At 45.0% G+C, this 20,930-nt stretch overlaps 2 long non-coding RNA genes across 2 annotated transcripts; both read left to right on the top strand.

Annotated features, from left to right (window-relative positions):
- Window positions 1-1,934: 1,934 nt before the first annotated feature.
- Window positions 1,935-4,716, top strand: LOC104583717. The gene is made up of 2 exons (XR_731651.3): window positions 1,935-2,180; window positions 2,333-4,716. It is a non-coding gene; the product is annotated as an uncharacterized LOC104583717 (long non-coding RNA).
- A 6,995-nt stretch (window positions 4,717-11,711) lies between these two features.
- On the top strand, window positions 11,712-12,316 carry LOC112271935. Its single transcript, XR_002965490.1, has 2 exons — window positions 11,712-11,894; window positions 11,989-12,316. It is a non-coding gene; the product is annotated as an uncharacterized LOC112271935 (long non-coding RNA).
- Window positions 12,317-20,930: the final 8,614 nt, after the last annotated feature.

Here is a 20,930-nt window from a genome sequence, read left to right as displayed (position 1 = left end):
GATTTTATGAAAAAAATGTGGGCAGTTGGAGACCCAACTTTAGCATTTCTGACTTAAAAATAAGATAGAATTTTTTTTTAGAAAGACAAGTCATCGAATAAGAAGGTAGTATATTTTAAAAATGTTGTCACGTACTGTGGTACTGTGGGAGGCGTGCGCGTGCAAGCTCACTGGTACCAATTAATCTGCAAATTAGTTGTGCCGATTTTTTTTTTGTCCCAAAGCATCAAGCATGTGTGGTCCTGCATGCATTTGGGTAGTAGACCTTGGGAAGTGAGATGAGGACGACTTCACACTGGAAGGCTCCCACAGATGTGCTCTGCTTCTTGGATCCATCAAATGCTGTCCGATCAAGTCAGTTAGCTGGGCGCTTCTGTTCTTGGAGTAGCAGATATTACTATACTGGTAAACAGGCATAACAGCTTGGTAACCATGGAGAACAGAACGTGTAAGCCTGGTGCTGGTGGAATGCTGCATTGCTGCTAGTAGGACGCATAGTACTCATAGTTAAATACTGGGGCTGGAAGTAGTCAACAAGAAGACTGCATACATCTTCCAATTGTGATATGTACCAACTAACAGTCGGAGAAGGAAAAGAAGTGATGTCAGGTAGCTGTCAAACTAGTGTGCTGTCGCATAGAATTACCAAAGTGTGCCGAAAAGGAAGTGCGGGCATCAGCCTCGACCGATGCATCACTCAGATCGGCAAGAACGACACGAAGGACACGAGCCACGTCGAACAATTCCGAGACTAGATCTGGTCTTTGTTTCCAGGGAGCGTTCCATTGGAGGGGGCAGAATCCAGTGCTCCAACAACCAGCTGCGAACCACCTTATCTTGGCATGTCACTTATGGCTGTCGGGTCGGTGCTCCACGCCGTGGATGGAACCCAATTTTGCCGAACTGGCGAATGCTCTCCGGCTCTCCCCTAGCATGTTATGTGTATGCATTGTTGCATGGTCCCCCGTCTTTCTTTCTTTCTTTCTTGTGTGCAAATGTGTAACGTGGAGCTCATGTGCTTGCCCGAATGCATGCTAAATATGGTGGATGTCCAGATCTACCTGCATCTGCATGCATCCATCGATCGAGACATCGAGTTGAGTTTGACAGTTAGCCGCGGGCATGACGTGCCAGCTCAGCTGCCTAGTTGATGTTATGAGCTTGTTTGGTTGGTGTCCTGGCTCTCATGCAGTCATGCCTGGCAAAATATAGAGCCTGAGGGCAGCCTGAAAGCAAGATGAGTTTTGCCTAGCCAGGCATGCCGGAAGATTTGTTGTTTGGTCCTGACCTGAGAGAAAACTTAAACAGCAAACCGTACGTTGAGCTTCTGACAAGGCTGCACATCTATCTGTTCCTCTCTAAAGTACACGGTTTATTCTTCGGGCAACTGCTGCCACACGGCCAGGCCTCCAATTTTGGTGGCCTGAGCCAGGCTAATCAAGTTGGCCAGGCAAACCACGGTGGAGACACTATCCAGGCCAGGTATGGACACTTTTATTAAGGACACCAACTAAACAAGTATCAGACACATCTCAAGGATGCTCCAGGCCAGGCGTGGGGTGCTCAGGTCATGAACCAAACAGCCCCGATATATAGGATTGACTTGTGTTTATATAAAGTATGGACTTGTGTTCTGTAACAAGAGAATTTCACCGTCGAGGAAGTTCGATTCGTCGTCTTGAGGGAGCACAGGCTGCACAGCCAGCCAGGACGGGTGGAGGGCGGCAGGCCCGCGAGAAATTCTTTTTTTTAGAGGGAAAAAAAGACAATGAACGGACTTAAAGTTAAAGGCCGGCGAGAAGCCGTTTCCAGAATCCACAAAGTTGGGAACCATGAAGGCAATGGATGGACTTAAAGGCCCAAACTGGTTTGGACACAGAATATTTTAGGCTCTTAGGTTTTATATGGGCCAGAGGTCCAAATAACTTGTCCTCTCGCTCCTTTCCCTTATTCTGTTTCTTTTCTGCTGCTGCTCCACTCTTGCCGAAGCCGCCGCCGCCCCGCGTGCACAGGCCGCAGCGGCCGCCGCCCTTGATTTGGATTTGGATGCTTTCTTGAAGCGACACCGACGCCGTCCCGAACTCCCGACTAACCGGAACACCTGCGACCTGCGACCTGCGAGGCTGCGTACGCTCTGCGACGCCCGTGGGTGATCCCCAGTTTCGAATTTCATCCAAGACGTAAGTAACGCCGAATACAGATCTCAAATCATTGTAGTTCGCCCATATACCAGGGTAGGGATCACGTATTGCTGTTAGGATTTTTTTCCCGTACCGTGTCTTCTTACTATCTGCATGTTGCATATGGCTAATGATTGCTTTGTTTTTGGCAGTCAGGATCAGGATGTACAGTTGAAGACATACAGGTAATGATACAGTGTTTACAAGACTTGACATAGCGCAGTAAGCACTAAGCACCGAAATACTGTTGATCATGATTCTTTTTACGAATGTTAATCATGATTGTTAGCAGTAAAAATCGAGTACTCCGTACTTTATATTTTAGATACTAGAGTATCTGAGACTCTGATCACTACCATGACAAAGTGATTGGAAGTTGATTTGCCGACCACTCTACTTATTGAACAATGCAATTTTCTTTTAATGATATTAGATCATAAGCCATGATCTCAAACAGGACCAAACATGTAAGAAAAAAGCATCACAAGGTTGCACTAAACTTCATATGCGGAGGCATATCAAAGATTATTGAAGTCTGATCATAGATAGAATCAGTAGCAAGCGTTTTAGATTTCCAAATGTCAGGAAACTTTTTTTCCTCCAACTATTGCCGGCATGTAGATGGATCGTTAGTGGCCCACTTTAGGACCTAACTACGTTTTTTGTAACCAGATACCATGCTTGTATCTAGTGTCTACTCTAGACGCTTCAAGTCAACACAAAACTGTATCTATCAGGAATGTGATGTATTTTGGAAGGAGAGTATGTCTTAGCAAAATGATTGGACAATGTTTTTGTGGATTGATCAAAGGCTTGAATATGGATAACTAAACTTGGACAACCATTGCATACTGCTCATCGGCCAATCATGATAGAGCTGTTTATGAAGGCCAAAAATTCGGCGAGTCATTCAGTCAACTTCAATAGTGAGGTTTAGTATCCACAGATTAGGCACGTTTCTAGCATGACAGTGTACTCTTCATAATTGATACAGTATATGCTAGGGTGTGGAGCTGTGCACTCATGACTCGCCTTTGCAAGGGGTCTGATTAAGTGATTAGCTATCGGGATTTAGCTGCAAGATCGTACCGACATTTGAATATCTTGAAGAATTGTTGTCACTCATCAATCATTCATGTTTTTCCAACACTATTATTTGAAATAACATGTTAGTGCTTCATGTCCCCATGCTAGTGTTCTCTTAATCATATGAAATGTGAAGCTTAAAACCAAGTCCACACACATAGGATTTTCTGGTTTAATACTCCCTCCCTCCCGAATTAACTGACGTGGATTTGTATAAGAGTCTATACAAGTCCACGTCAGTTAATTCGGGACGGAGGGAATATATTTTTTCTCTTTGTTATTAAATGAACTCATGTCCCCATGTTCATAGCTCGGGTTAAATGGTTTTGTTCGCTTGTTCTATAAAAAAAGGTGACAATATCTGTTAGTTTTCTATTTGATCAAATGCTGTCGAGAAATATATGTAACAAAGAGACATGTAGTGTCTACCTATAATAGAGCACACCTTATTGATGCACTGAGAAGTTTCATCTTGTTTCTTTTTTCAGAATTATCTTTATATCCTGCATCAACATATGCTATAGTACTTAATATCAAAATATGTGTGTACTTTATAATAAAGAGTAACATGATATTTAGTACATGAATATCTTGTATGCTCTTAGTGCACTTCCTGTCAATTGAGAGTAGCTTTACTTCAATTTCAAGATTCTACATTCCCTGTTGAAGTTGGTGAATTTGGTCCAATATGGATTTGAAGTCCATATGTCGACTTCAGATAGAGCAGCCATACTCCAACAATGGAAGTGCATAAGAATTTCAAGGCAAATCTAATCTAATAATCACAAGAATGACTCAACATAAAGTGCTGCCCAATGTTATGGAGAAGAATATGATAACAAAAAAATCAAGTACATTCAAACAAAGGAATAATGCCAATGCAAATGAGTGAGTTATTTACTAATAATAGTGTTTTTGGTGAGGTTTGTGGAACCTTCAAAGTGTTGGGTATGCTGAGGTATACAACGAGCTACTCTAATTGAGAGAATGTGCACCAAGAATACACAACACATTCAGGTATTATGTCTCATGTTACTCTTTCTTGTACACAACACACATTTTTTTATACTAAATAGAGCACATGTTGATGCAATGTATGAAGATCATTTTGGTACCTCCACTTGCCTGCTCGCCCCTTAGTACTAGCAGGTACCATCCATCTGCAGCCATTGCAATGGATAGATAACTGAAGGACTTTCCTTGCACATGAATCTCAGACAGTAGAATTGCTCGTTTCAGATTTATCATACCTGACATTTCAGAACACAAAAGACATTTGTTTTGTGCAGTATAGAACAAATACATGTCCGAAACAAGGTTGCATACTGTTTTGCGTGTATGATGAATGCCATAATTAAGCATGGCGCCTTTTCAGAATGTACTATTGCAACCTGCCGGTTGCTTAACTACGTACACAGTTATTCTGTTAAGAAGAAGTACTACACAGTTACAACTCGTGCGTCCATGGCTTGGTTTCTTTTTTTCAAGTGTAGAAATCAGGTTTCTAGTCTTAGTAATTTCTACTGTACTAGTGCAAAGTCCAAAACCTCTTCGGTACAAGCAGCATCGATCTGCTTTTCTTCCCTCTGCACGCTGTAGAGATGAGTGGATGACCAAAGCTGAAAATTGAGCTTCCTTTTACTGGGTATACTGCATAAAGTAATCTGGATAGGCATAGACGCATAGTTCGCTGTATGGAACGTCGAACTGATCAGCAATATGCAGATTACAAGAGTACCATCTCTCTTTCTCTCTTTGTGATGTGACCGGCACAGAATGTCGCCACCCTCCCCGTAAAAAAAAACATGACTATGTGCAATGTATTTGCATATGACGCACATGTGTTCAATCTTTCTGCAATAACTGTTGTTCCGATGAATCCTTGTTTTCAGACGATACAATCTGATGGACACGTGCAAATTCAGTTACCCAGAGCTAACCATATGTTGTAAACCACAGCACGTGCTCCATCTTTCCATATCAAGTGACTTTCTATTATATGTATCTAGACGCATTTTAGGCATAGATACATTCATATTTAAGTAAATTTGGGTCACTTAATATGTGACGGAGGTAATACTGTATATGCAAAGTGATATATACATGTACGCCTTGGTAAAAGTTTCAAACCGTAACGCTATGTATGTAAGATTTATACCATGTTGGAAGCTACGTATCGATCTTACTAGCTGAAGCTCTGCTTCCTTCCCTACATAAAACTACGCTAGCACCTACATCATGAGCACAACCCTTGTCTGTTTCCTCTGCATGTCTTCTCCCCCAGCCCCTTTATTATTCAGAAGTCTGAATCTGCATGTTGGATGCTTGAAGCCAGCCAGGGTCGTCGGCATACGGGAGCTCCCAGTTCCCAACCGGACAAAACCCGCTGGCGCCCAGTAGTCCATGCATGGAGCCCCCTTTGCTCTGGAGTCTCCGGACAGATACATGCAATTATGCATGCATGAATTCGCCGGCTGCATGCACTGCGCACGCACGTACGCACGCGGCACGCGCAGCGACACGTCTTCAATTCTTGCGAAGGGATGATCAGTGGATCACCGCTCTCGTCCAAATCGATGTTCTGGGGATTGCACGGGCGGGTAAGGAAGGATGGACCCGAAATTCACAAGCGTAGCATCAATCCAATCGCGCTCGCTGCAACCCGTTTGACCACGGCCGGTGACGGTATATTTATTTATTCATCATCTCTATGCCACTCTTATCTCAAGAGAGAGCCAGAGAGAGAAAGAGCGCCCTGCGCCCGACGGGTGGGGCCTGGTGGCAGCTGAGTCGACACTGGGGGAGTACACGTGCAGGTGCAGGTGGGGGTGAGTGCGACGTGCACATGCCCTGCCGCACCACACACGCACGCATGAATGAATGCTCCGTGCGGACGTGAACCTCGGCCCACCATGGATCGACCCACCGGGGTTCGGGCCGGCCGAGGCCCATCCATCGTGCTCGACCCCGGCTAGCTAGCTGGCAAAGTGGCAAGTGCCATCACTGAACTTTCAGGCTTGTGTACGCAGGTGCGCCGTGAAAGCTGCCCTGCCTGCTGCCTCCTCGCTCTCTCCTTCTCCCCAGCTAGCTGACTGGTATTACTCCCCGGCCGGCCGCTGTCTGTACTGTCGCCCTCCTCCCTCGTCGCATCTACGCACGCATGCACACCACGCTGGCACATGCATATGCATCTTATTAGCAAGTACCCGACGTGAGTACGTACGTTAATTGTCCGTCCCCTGCCTGCCTGCCCGCCGATCACTCACTCACTCAGCGTGTGCATTATTTTCGTTTTGGTTCCATTCGAGCAATGATACGATCGAGCGTGCAGCCATGCATGCATATGCAGTACTTTCTCGCTGTATATTATATTGTTCGTTTTCGTGCACGTGGCAGGCTTGGAAATCAATTAAAGTCTTTGCATGTGTACAACAGTCAGCACGCATGTGACAATGTTGGCCTGGCTAGCTGCTTCTCTTTTAGTTTCAAGAGAGATTGATGAGAGTCTGTGGCACACTTACGTACGGTTGCTCAAAACCATCTGCGTGATCCGCAGGCGGTAGCCGGTCGGTACCTGTCGAAACGACCAACCAAACGCATGGCTTGACTCTACTACACGAATGCATTTGAGGATTATTATTAGTTTGTTCACGCCGGTACGTACTGTACGTACCAGCGATACGTTAGAAGCTGTTGCGCGCCAAATCAAAGATCTCGTCAAGTAGTTTGCACGTACGTGTGTGATGAGAGGAGCTAGTATAGCTAGGCCCATCGATCCTTTTTCCATGTGGACGATGTTGCTTTTGACAGTTTGGCGATCGATGGAGGCTGTTGCACGCTGGGGCTACAGCTCCACGTACGTACGTACGTATGCCCCAGCAGCTGGCCAGCTAATAAGCCATCGCAATTCGAAAAGATTCGAGCTGCGCGCGGCCGGCCCTGTCACTCGTATCGTGGAGCTGTCTGGCCAAATTGTGAATGGACGGCTGGAGTGACAGTGCCACAGTATCCCGGCATGCCATATCTAGACCCTCCTCCTCCTCCCCCCCCACCCATCCCATGCATTTTAATTTCTGCATCCACCACACGGTTTTAATTAGCACCCGTTAACTCGATCCAGGACCAATGCTAGCTGATCAACTAATTTGTATGTATCGAAAAGATTATCTATTGTGGAAGCTAGAGGCGTACGTGCGTCGGCTGGCTGTGCTCTCCTGTTCCTGCAACAACATCTCTGGTGCAAACCCATGTTCCCAGCACAGGCAGCGGCTCCAAGAGGGTCACATGGATTGTCCCGATTTCGATCGATATATCGCGATCTGATCAATGCATTCCTTTTTATTAGCTCAGGCTGCACTTTCATATATAGATCGAGCATGCACACACACGGATTAAATTAATGTTGATTCCCACAAGAAAAATTAAACAAATTATAATGGCCTGCTTTAATTATAAGGATATATATCGACTTAATTTGCTGTTTCTAAGTCGGCTCAGAACTCAGAAATACCATTTGATCAATCTACGACGATATGGGTGTTGATCGATCCTGAAAACAACGGCACAGCATGCAGGAAGGGCTAATGTGCAGAGTTTAATTAGCACGCACCACACTGATCATCGTCCTTCACTCCTCCAGTCTTTCTATATTGATATCTCTCCGGATCGATTTCTTCGACAAGGGTACTGTTGTTACGAAACCAGTACTGGCCCTGCAATTTAATTAAGCCCAAGTTGGCCATGTGTGCGCATGCATGCCTGACTGGGGCACTTGCTCACAGTGAAAAGATCGCAGTTGCCACGCTAGCTAGCTCTGCGGCTTCTGGCGACGTTCGTGCGCAACTTGACAAAGATCACATGGAACTTTTACACACCACTTTCCCCAATCATTGCTGCAGCCACTGCTGCTGCTAGCCCTGATCGTGAGATTAGCACAAGGGCGCCGTCCAGCCCAGCGATTCCGGTCGATCATACTCATATAACCGTTGCAGATGCAGAGTAATCCAAGCTAGGAAATCAAGAGGGTAAAACTGATCCGAGAGATGAGGGCAATTAATTAGTGTGAGCTAACTGATTGGTTGTGCTATGTGAGGTCGCTAGCAGAGCTGAGGGGAAGGAGCAGCTATTTGTGCAGTGGCCGCTTTGGCATGCATCAGGTTGGATTGAAATGGACTCCATGCGTGCATGGATGGATGGGTGGATGCGAGGACAGCAGGAGGTAGCCGGCCGGCCATGGCAAAGGAAGAAACAAGTGCACGAGACGTGGAGACGTCAAGCAATTATTACCCGATTTATCGAGCTGTCCTCTGCCGCCACAACAACTACACGCCCCCCAGGCCCGTCATGCCACTGTTCTCTCTTCCTTTCTCTTAATTTTCTTTACACGGATCGGATTAGAGTGCAGAGGCTTCTGTTATCTACTCCTCCCATACTAAGTGATTCAAATTTGTCCAAATATGAATGTATCTATACCCAAAAATCGTTTAGATACATGTAATATTTCGTCACTTAATATGAGACGGAGGGAGTATAAAACACCGTCAAGCACGACAGCGGACGTGTCCTGGGGTCTCTGATCGAAAATAAATAGAACAAAATTAAATAAAAAATGTATAGTTTGTGATTATCTAAACACACTGAATTTTCATATGAACAGCGGATATCTTGACATTGATTGATCTATATTTTTTTAGTTAAGTTTGTCGGACTGTGCTCTACTTCATGGGGGTTTTGCTCCCATTTCCCAGTCCCCCTCCAATGAAATGGGTTTACCAGACAAAATGTCCTATAGAAAAAAAAGAACTTAATTAAGCCACAAATGAATGCATGGCCTTTGAATTAGCAGAGATAGCTCCGCCCACTACATTATGGTTGAATTTGCAGAATTGCATTGTGCAATACATAATTAATCATCTTTAAACTGAAGAAAAAAATGAACTTAAATTTGATTAAAAAAACATTCGGTAAGTGGTCGGGATTTTCAGGTTACTGCAAATCATCTGGTGACCAAAACTTACTACAAACCATCTCCAGATCGAGGCAAGTGCCTTGATTTAATTGTGTAAATAAGTTGTAATTGAGTTACTGTTTTTGTATCTGTGTGCATCTAGTTACATATAGGAAGAGTGGTTTCTCGTGCGGTTGTATCGGCTTGATATAGCAATAAGTTTCAATAAAGCGCTGCATTTTTTTTTTAAATGTACAATGTAGTAGAAAGTACATCTCACCATATAGTTTGACTCCTGGTCAAATGGACTAACTAAGGTAGTGGCATGACCACATGATGAAAAACCAGCTGAAAAGTAATTAAGACTAGCAAATGAGAGATGATCAAGCTAGAAAAGCAAGACAGATACCCCCTAGAGGCTATGTTAAGGGGTCTGTTATAGGGTTTTCCTCTTTAGATTAAACTAGATAAGCAGGCCGGGAGCCACAGCCACCCTACCCTGACCAATAATAGCTGCTCATAGTTTAGAGATATATGGAAAGCACACACTAGAAACTGAAATGCATGGCCTGTGATGGCTCCAAGTATACCCTCCTTACAGCTCAGTCTACAGCTTAGAACCTAGTTCTCCCACATGGCCAAGGAGTGAAACCCAGCCCTATATATACGACCCTCCTCTCCCATTACACCCCCACACCACACCACACACCAGCACAGCCTACAAAACTAAGGCTAAGCTACACAACACAGCTATACACATCTTGTGGGGGGAGGAGATTGAGAGTGATGACAAGGAAGTCGTCCATGGTGAAGAGTGGGTGCAGGAGGTATAGAGGAGGGATGGTGTCGTTGAGGAGGAGGAGGCCTTTCCAGCTCATGGTGCTGAGGAGGCTCCGGGAGCTCAAGAAGATCGTGCCGGCCGGCGCCAGCCGCCGCGACGCCGATGTCGACGCGCTGCTCCGTCGTACCGCAGAGTACATCTGCGTGCTGGAGCTCAAGGTCGCCGTCCTCCGCAGGGTCTCAGCGATCTACGGCGCGTAGCTCTAGCTCGGTCATGGCCGGCGCCGTACGTTTTGCATGGCAGTTTTGCCACTGTACATGTAAGAAGGGAAGAGAGAAGGCATGCATCCATGATCGATCCATCCATTTTCTTGCCTTGGCCGTTTCCTTCTCTCCCTCAATCTCTTCGGCTGTTGCCTCTCCTACCACCAGCAAGTAGTATCAGTAGTATTAATCAGTAGTAGTCTATTGTGTGCCTCCTCTATGTGATCATTCGTTGGCCGCAATGGGAGTGTGTTAATCATTAAATTAATCTGGCTGCACAAGCCAGCTATTTCTTGAGTCGATCGATTACAGGGAGGTGGGTGGATCACTAGGTGTTTGTTTATTTGTTAGTTGGCAGGAAGAAGTAATCAAGAACCATGCATGGATGATTCAATTCAAATCATTCAGGTACCCTGTTTGTATGGAAAATGTACCATGGATTGATTGTTTTTGTGGATAGCTCTACAGTCATCTTGATGCATTTATGTACTCACCTGGACAGACATAACCTTGAGCATCCATTTTCCAAGGACATACTTATGAATAACGGGAAAAAAAAAACAGCACCAAGTGATAAGCTCTATGTATACAGATGAGCATTTGAATGACACTTGATCGATTTTGTCGCCGTACGAATAATGGAGTCACTACTGACTGCACCAGTCATCAGGAGGACGTGCAGCTGCGTGTATACCCACCAACCACGGCCTAATATAATCGCATCCGTCCAAAAAAAAATGGGGACATCGTCATTTAGCAAATTATTTGAGAAATAATCTAGCATTCCCTCAATCGACCCATGTGCCGATTAACCAATCATATTTATCTAATGAGGAGTACTTGTTTATTAAAGTAGGATAGGATACAGTTGTGGATCTTGTTATATAGATTGGGCGAGGCAAGTACAGGCACCACAAGAAATTCCCTGTCCAGAATCTCTATCATGGGAGTCAAGATTCGTCAACATGCATGCTCCACTGGCAATGGTGGTCTCCCTTCGGATAAGACCATACATACATATATGCAGCTAGCTAGCTCTATAATTAACCAGGTTACCAGAACTTGGGAACGGAATGTAGTTTTAGCCTCTACCTCTAAAGCGCCGTGGCCGTCGATCTGTCAGTCAGATTTGCATGGGGATGGACGGTGTTGCATGCAGCTGGAAGCTATAGGGGGGAGAGAGAGATATTGTTCTTGTCAAGTCCATTTCTTGAGGGGTAGGTAGATGCATTGCATGGGCAGGTGATATTGTGGGATTTGATCCTTTTTACCCATGGAGAATATGTGCTAACATGTCACATCAACTGGTGATCTACAATCCTACTTGAAAAGGATGCGATGATGAGGAGAGGGCACCAATGAAGGAGGCCGGAGCAGGCAGGCTGTACGTACGTGCGGGGGTTTTAATGCATGTGTGTGGATGTGTACTGCTGACCAGATGGACAGCAGCTAGCAGCTGCGTGAGTCTGGGAGATATCAGGAGAAGCGGCCAAGCCCGGCATGTGCATAGCCTCTTGGCTCCTGCATCCCCATGGCCAGCTCTCTCTGCTCCCACATCACTGGCCGCTAACTCCAAACAAAGACTTGACATGCTACGTCTTTCAAGATTCAAAAGCGGATCCATGGATGACCCAGCAGTACGTCCTCGATCTGTTCGATTAATAAGATGGCACTACATGCCTGCCTTTTCTTTTGAAGCTACCGAGGCTAAACTACTGCATGCACTTGAAGTTCAGGAAGCAGATCGAGCAAGGAGATTAAGCCGGCCGGGAGGAAGAAGAAGACGAATACCGGCAATTAATCTAAAATCCAACCAGTTGTCTCTCAGTGGGTGACATTAAATTCTAAGCCTGGAGAGTAGTACCATCTCGGCGCAGGCTGCTGTCGGAGCATTGGGGGAAGGAACACTGCCGGCAACGTGCTAATCTGAATGTGTGACAGTAAGATTCTGCGTTTTACAGCGCAGCCATGTGTGCCTGTGTGTGTGTGGGATATTCCTTGAGCTTCTTGTTTTGTTGCTCACAGCCAGGCACAGCTACGCATATGGCTGGGGTTTTGGCCGGCGCGCCATGGCGTCTCAGCTATAGCAGCTAGCTACAGCCTGCCTTTGCTGCCGCAAGTTGCCAACGCAGCCACGGCCCAGTAGACGTACGGGACGCTTTCCCAGACGTGACGCCCTACGTAGGACCATATACAAGGAGCACATTTCGTGCTCCTTTAATTTGCATTATGGACCGTGTGCACATGTGTTTTGTATTTTGGCTTGTCTTGATTGCACTTGATTAATCACAAGGAGGAAAATCATAGATCAAAGAAGAGAGAGCTGAGTCTCATTATGCAACTCCATCGTACAATGCACACAACCTTTTCCGAATGATGTCGAAAGACATCAGGGCTGAACAAACCGGCTTGTAACAGGCAACCGAATTAAGTGCCAAAACACATACAGCGCTAACAAGGATTCAAGCCGGGTCCAGCCACCAAAAGCCCTAACAAGTGCATTCGTCTCAGAGAGCAGATTGCCGTCTTGCAAAATATAAAACGGATTAACGAAGGAGATGACGTACAAATGTGACATCGAGAGTTTTCAATCTAGAGATTACCAACTGTCGAACATGAATTAGCAAAGTTTGGCCTATCTCGTCACCAGCGAAGGCATGCGGCGGACGCTCCAGCAGTGAGCGTAGCGGCTCCAGCGAAGGCACGCGGCACAGACTTTAGAGAAAATAAACGTGACATGTAAGAGTTCGTTTAGGTTAAAAAATATATGTGTCCGTCATCTGGTTGCTTCAAGTTAGCAAATTTACGTGTCACGTATATGATAAGGGGTGGCCCGATCTTCTCAGAGAGCAACGTGGATAACTTGTATGATTTTACAAATCTTCCGGCTGTTCACCTGTCGCCGCACGACGAACTTGCAACCCAATGGAAATTCGCAACACCACACACTTGCGCAGTAGTCCGCCGACCACAAGCGGTTTCGCAATCTTCCAATTTCCAGCGGAACGACAGATTACGCTCGAAGTTTCAGTAGATAAAACACCCTATCGAAACGAATATTGTGTAGGTAAAATTTCAGATCGAAACAAAGAGAAATTATATACTTTCAGATGAATGCTTGGAGCAATTCAACAAAACGTTCTAAATAAGCTAAAACGTGGTCTCACCCTAACACTAGGCATACCCCTTGTGTATATAGGCGAGGGGCAACCCAAACAGACAAACGGACTCAGACTCAGATTCAAACTAAGTTCGACTCAAACTCATACAACGAATCCGAATAGGACTTGGCATAAACAAGGACTCGCAGGTCCGGGCGCCCCTTAGACGTGTCGGGCTCGTCGTAGGCTGTCCTGGTGCGCCTCATACTCGTACTCAGCTTGTGGTGGGCAGATCATTCTTGTCGTTGGATTCCCCTTGCACACAAGTTGTTTTTCTAGCGTTTTGTATCCTCCATCTTCGTTTGTGGTGCGCCTGCCTCACTCTCCTCCCTCGTGCATATCTTGATGTTGGATAACAGCACATGATGATCCTTGCACGCGCCCTCCTCTCCTCCACGCTCCATGATTGCCTCGGCCTCAAACCTGAGTACACAAAGATACAAAGACTTAGGCAGTATAAAATTCTCATCAATATAAACATCAGGTGCAGTTAGGAGTGAGTTCACCTGTTGTTCTAATAACTTGGCACGTGCTCGTGTAATTGGTCTAATGCATAGATCATTGGGTTTATCTTGAACAGCAAGATCATCATTAGGCAAAGATGACAAAGGACTAGGGATGCCCTCATCATCCTCCCCCTCTTCAAAAGGCGTCAATCTCGACGCTTCAAGGTCTTCTCCATCATATGGCGTCAAATCAGCAACGTTGAACGAATTACTCGCCCCAAACTTATCGGTTGGAAGATCTATCTTGTAAGCATTATCATTGATCTTGGCAAGCACCTTGTATGGTCCATCTCCTTGTGGCAGCAACTTTGACTTACGTTGTTCAAGAAATATATCCTTGCGAAAATGAACCCATACCAGATCGCCGAGCTGAAAGAGCACTTCTTTTCGCTTTGTATTGACACGTGCAGCACTGTACTTGCCCTTCTTTTCTATTGCTTCTTTAGTCTTCTCATTTATCTTCCGAACAAAATCAGCAGGCTTGGATGCCTCCATATTCACACGCTCTTGACTTGGAAGTGGCAGCAAATCAAGTGGCGTAATGGTTTTGAAACCATAGACCACCTCAAACGGACAGAGCTGCGTTGTTGAATGTACCGCCTTGTTATATGCAAATTCCACATGCGCAGACACTCCTCCCATGCACGAAGGGTTCTTCTTGATCATTGATCGCAACAACGTTGAAAGTGTGCGATTCACCACCTCCGTTTGGCCATCGATTTGGGGATGACAAGTAGTGCGGAACAGCAACTTCTTTCCTAGCTTCCCCCAAAGCGTCTTCCAAAATTAGCTCATGAACTTCACGTCACGATCAGAAACAATCGTCCTTGGTACTCCATGCAATCTCATGATGTCCCTGAAAAACAGATTAGCAATTTGCGACGCATCGTTGCTCTTGTGGCAGGAAATAAAATGCGCCATCTTAGAAAAACAATCCACTACCACAAATATAGAATCATGTCCTCTCCTGGTCCTAGGCAATCCCAACACAAAATCCATGCTAATATCTTCCCATGGAACACTAGGGGCAGGAAGAGGGGTATACAAACCGTGAGGTTTCAGCTTGGACTTGGCCTTATGACAAGTAATACACCTTTTGACAAACCTGTCCACATCACGCCTCAGCTTTGGCCAATAAAAATTCTCATTAAGCATAAGTAAAGTCTTTTCACGTCCAAAGTGACCCATCAAGCCGCCGGCATGTGATTCCTGCAGCAATAACAAACGCACGGACGACTCGGGTACACAAAGTTTGTTAGCTCGAAACAAAAACCCATCATGTATGTGAAACTTATCCCATCCTTTCTCATCCTTACAAAGATTATAAGGTGCAGCAAAGTCACGATCAGAAGTATATATAAATCACGTAAACTCTCTAATCCAGGAACTTTAACATCCAATTGATTCAAAAGCACAACTTTCCTAGAAAGAGCATCAGCAACCACGTTTTCTTTACCCTTTTTATGCTTAATAATGCAAGGAAGAGATTCAATAAATTCCACCCACTTAGCATGTCGTCGGTTCAATTTAGCTTGGCCTTTCAAATACTTTAAAGCCTCATGATCGGAATGTATAATGAACTCTTTAAGCGATAAATAATGTTGCCAAACCTCAAAACACGAACAAGAGCATATAATTCTTTGTCATAAACAAGATAGTTTAATTGTGCACCATTCAATTTCTCACTAAAATATGCAATCGGACGACCCTCTTGCATCAAAACACCACCAATACCTATTCCACTAGCATCACACTCAATCTCAAATTGTTTAGCAAAATTAGGTAAAACAAGCAAAGGTGCAACAATTAAACGATTCTTTACTTCATCAAAAGCATTATCTTGGGCTGGTCCCCAAACAAAATCAACACCCTTTTTAGTTAGTTCATTCAATGGAGCAGCAATGGTGCTGAAATCTTTCACAAAACGTCTATAAAAACCAGGAAGACCATGAAAACTTCGAAATTGACTAACATTGACAGGAGTAGGCCAATTTTTAATTGCTTCAATTTTAGATTCATCAACTCAACCCCATAGGCAGAAAGAACATAACCCAAGAAAATGACCATATCTTTGCAAAATGTGCACTTTTCCATGTTACCAAATAATTTGGCATCACGCAACACTTGCAAGACTTGTCTAATATGATCAACATGTTCAGATTCGGTGTGGCTGTAAATAAGTATATGATCAAAATACACAACCACAAATTTGCCTATGCAATGCCTTAAAACATGATTCATTAAACGCAGGAAACTACTAGGTGCATTAGTTAACCCAAAAGGCATGACTAACCACTCATATAAACCGAATTTAGTTTTAAAGGATGTTTTCCACTCATCCTTTTCTTTCATCCTAATTTGATTGTATCCACTACGCAAATCAATTTTAGAGAATATAGCAGCACCACTCAACTCGTCTAACATATCTTCTAAACGCGGAATAGGAGGACGATATCGAATAGTGATGTTATTAATCGCTCTACAATCTACACACATGCGCCAAGTACCATCTTTCTTAGGAACTAAAATAATAGGAACAGCACAAGGACTTAAGCTTACGCGAATATAACCTTTGTCGAGAAGCACTTGTACTTGTTTCTGAATTTCCTTCGTCTCATCTGGGTTCGTACGGTATGGTGGACGATTGGGCAGCGACGCTCATGAAATCAAGTCAATTTGATGCTCAATCCCTCTCATCGGTGGCAAACCAGCGGGGACTTCATTCAGAAACACATCGCTGAATTCATGCAAAACATGAGAAACACTAATAGGCAGTGGGGTTATCTCGTTAGTAGAAAGAAGGACACCTTTGCACATAAGCACAAAAGGTTCCAAAGTAGGATCCTCACTGAACTCTCTCAAATCTGATTTGGTGGCTAGCATTACTAAGGAATCCTCTCCCTCACCATTCTGTTTACCACTCAAATTTGGCTTGTGGCACTCACTCATCGAAAGTGGAGTCGCACGCATATCTAATCTCTCACGCTCATTCTCACGATTTACTTCAACTTTCTGTCGTGATTCATTAACAATCTGTTGTGGTGTCATCGAACGCAATATCACCTCCTTGCCATGCCAATGGAGACTATAAGTGTTAGCTCTCCCATTGTGACGAACATCTCTATCGGATTGCCACGGGTGTCCCAGCAGCAAATGACACACGATCATTGGAACCACATCACACTCAACAGTGTCCTTATATGGTCCAATCAGAAACTCAACACGCACCATGTGGCTAATCTTCATCTCGCCGTGATCACTAAGCCACTGAATAAGTATGGATTGGGGTGCGGGAAATACTTCAACTTCAGTTTCTTGCAAAGCTCTTTACTAGCTAGAATGTGACAACTTCCTCCATCGATAATCACCTTGCACGCCTTGTCGTGTCCCACAACGGCCTTGGTTTGAAACAAATTGCAACGCTGCTCCTCGGTCGAGCTAGGTACCACACTCAAAACTTTCGGCGTACAAACTATGGTTGGAAGATGTGTAGCATCAGCGTAAACAACAGCATGGGGATCATCCTCATCTTCCTCAAAAACAGATTCGGGATCAACCTCATCACCAGACTCATATTCACCAGTTTCTTCATTCACAAGCATAATCCTCTTATTGGGGCAATCTAGCTGGATATGTTCTCGTCCGCCACAGGTATGGCAAATGATATCCCTGTTACGGGCGGTAGAATTAGAAGAGGACGCAGAACTAGCAGCGGGCTGCACCGGCTTCTTGGCATTAGAAATAGCAGCCTCGGGCTTGGTATTGAAAGTGCCACGTGACCCGGATGCCGTATTAGGAGTAGACGCGCTGCTCGCTGTCCGTGGTGCAAAACGACCCTTGGCAACGGTAGTACGTGTAGCAAACTTCGCATCCTCCGCCAACTGAGCCTCTGCTTCACGTGGTTGATGCAACAACTCCGTGATATCATGGTATTGGTAATGCCGGACAATGCGCTTGACATTGAAGTTCAGACCAGAAAATAAACGCTGCATGGTTTGTTCGGCATCTTCACGCACGCGGGCACGATGTATAATAAGCTCCATCTCCTGATGATAGTCATCCACAGACTTGGTACCTTGCTTCAAATTCTGCAACTTATCATAAAGAGAACGGATGTAGTTGCATGGAATAAAACGCTCACGCATCTCTCGCTTCATGGACAACCAAGTAACAATAGCAGGCAATCCTTCCTCTTCTCGTGTTTGCACAAGGTTCTCCCACCATAGCAAAGCATAACCATCAATTCAGAGGACGCCAACTTGATCTTTCTATCTTCGGTGTACTCATGCAAGCGCCATAACTTTTCAACCGACAGCTCCCAATTGAGATACTCTTCAACATCAGTGGAGCCTTCAAACTTGGGAATTGTAAACTTGGGCCTGCCCAAGCCATCATCATCACGATGTTGTGGCTGCCTGAAATCACCGTCAACATCACGATGAGCAAATCCACGACCATGCGGACCACCACCACGACCACCCATCCCGTGACCATTGGGAATGTCATGGTGCACTCGGCGATCAAGATTGTCTTGATGAAACCGTTCAAGCCAACCACCATCATCCTCACGATGTGCCTCCTCACGACCATGGACACTCTCGGCATCACCTTGCAACCCTTCCAAAGTGGTTTGAATAGCACCAATGGACAGCTGTAGCGCGTCAACCGACTGCTGCAACGTGGTGATAGATTGATGCGTGTCATTCATGGTCTTCTCGGTATTGTCCACTTTCAGCTCCATGTTCCGCACTTGCTCTGCGACGGGATCAATTTGGAGGCCGAGTTGACGCTCAAAGTGCATACAAAGCGCCTCATATTGATAGAACTGCACCGGCCGGTAGGATCTTGCTTCTTCTCCACATCGTACTGATCAATGTCTGTAGACATGGTAGACACAAAAACAGCAGCAACCAAGTGTATATATATAGGTGGAAAATCTCAACTCACTCAAAACTGAAAATAACAAGGTATCTTACCGTTCCGAAGTGAATTGAAAAGGCTACTTACCGCTGCGGTGGCTAAAACGCACGTGTGTGTGATCAAGCGAATTTTATGGGTCAAGACTATCATACGACAACTAAGGTGTATAAGGTGGAGCTTGGTTGGGATACCTAACAACACCAAATTTACAAGGCCTAGTGCTGATCGTATGACTCGACTCACACGGGAAACACACACGGTGGAGATAATTGGCGCAAATGCAACTGTATGGAAGAGCTGAAAATATGATATACGTCGGAGGTAAGCTCGTGTTGCAATGCACAAGGAGAGACACTAGGAAAAGCTCAGAAGAAACATGCACAAGATTGCTCAAACGACAATTGGAAATAGCAAATTTTGGATCACAAATTTTCCGCTACAATGGCAGATAGCTAAAAACGATCCCGGAAGTGTAAAAACAGTATAGGCTAGAAAAAAATTCGGAGAGAGTTCCAGACTCTTTTTTTTTCCTACTCTTTCCTTGCGGCCGAAGCTTTGCCGAGAAACAACTTATAGATCAATTGGATCTTTTCTTAACAAGAGCAGCCCGGGAGCAAAAAGATATGCTAGTCTCAAATAGGTTGGCTTACGCAAAGAAGGAAACGGCTAGCACTCGGAAACCTAAAAGTACTCGACGTCAGGAAGGACTGGTCGACTGAAAATAGGACTCGGATCGGACACAAGAAACCGATCTAAACTTGACGCAGAAACAGCACGCCGACTAGAAGAAGGACTCAGCCACAAAACTGATCTCGGCGACTCCGACTAGAACAAGGGTAAACTGATCTCGCCGACTTAGAGTAGAACACGGAAACAACCCTATAAGATCTATGAAACGGAAAAAGAAGTTACACAAAGGAAGAAGACCAGCAACTAAACACAAGTAAAAACGGTGCAACTAAGGCTATGGCAAAATCTAACCTAACAATTTTTGTATGGTTTTTTCTGGATAAGACGAAAAACAAATCTAACTACGGGTAAGATTATGCTCACCGAGGAAACACTGGAACTCTGATACCAAGATGATAAGGGGTGGCCCGATCTTCTCAGAGAGCAACGTGGATAACTTGTATGATTCAACAAATCTTCCGGCTGTTCACTCGTCGCCGCACGACGAACTTGCAACCCAATGGAAATTCGCAACACCACACACTTGCGCAGTAGTCCGCCGACCACAAGCGGTTTCGCAATCTTCCAATTCCTAGCGGAACGACAGATTACGCTCGAACTTTCAGTAGATAAAACACACTATCGAAACGAATATTGTGTAGGTAAAATTCCTGATCGAAACAAAGAGAAATTATATACTTTCAGATGAATGCTTGGAGCAATTCAACAAAAGGTTCTAAATAAGCTAAAACGTGGTCTCACCCTAACACTAGGCGTACCCCTTGTATATATAGGCGAGGGGCAGCCCAAACACACAAACGGACTCAGACTCAGACTCAAACTAAGTTCGACTCAAACTCATACAACCAATCCGAATAGGACTTGGCATAAACAAGGACTCGCAGGTCCGGGCGTCCCTTAGACGTGTCGGGCTCGTCGTAGGCTGTCCTGGTGCGCCTCATACTCGTATTCAACTTGTGGTGGGCAGATCATTCTTGTCGTTGGCTGCCCCCTCACACAAGTTGCTCTTCTAGCGTTTTGTATCCTCCATCTTTGTTTGTGGTGCGCCTGCCTCCCTCTCCTCCCTCGTGCATATCTTGATGTTGGATAACAGCACATGATGATCCTTGCACGCGGTCTCCTCTCCTCCATGCTCCATGATTGCCTCGGCCTCAAACCTGAGTACACAAAGATACAAAGACTTAGGCAGTATAAAATTCTCATCAATATAACATTAGGTGCAGCTAGGAGTAAGTTCACCTGTTGTTCTAATAACTTGGCACGTGCTCGTGTAATTGGTCTGATGCGTAGATCATTGGGGTTATTTTGAACAGCAAGATCATCATTAGGCAAAGATGACAAAGGACTAGGGATGCCCTCATTAGTATATGTAACGCACGATGTGGAAACAAAATTT

The sequence above is a fragment of the Brachypodium distachyon genome, chromosome 3, assembly GCF_000005505.3.
Source record: "Brachypodium distachyon strain Bd21 chromosome 3, Brachypodium_distachyon_v3.0, whole genome shotgun sequence".
NCBI classification, from domain to species: domain Eukaryota; kingdom Viridiplantae; phylum Streptophyta; class Magnoliopsida; order Poales; family Poaceae; genus Brachypodium; species Brachypodium distachyon.
This window is presented reverse-complemented; position numbering and strand designations above follow the sequence as displayed.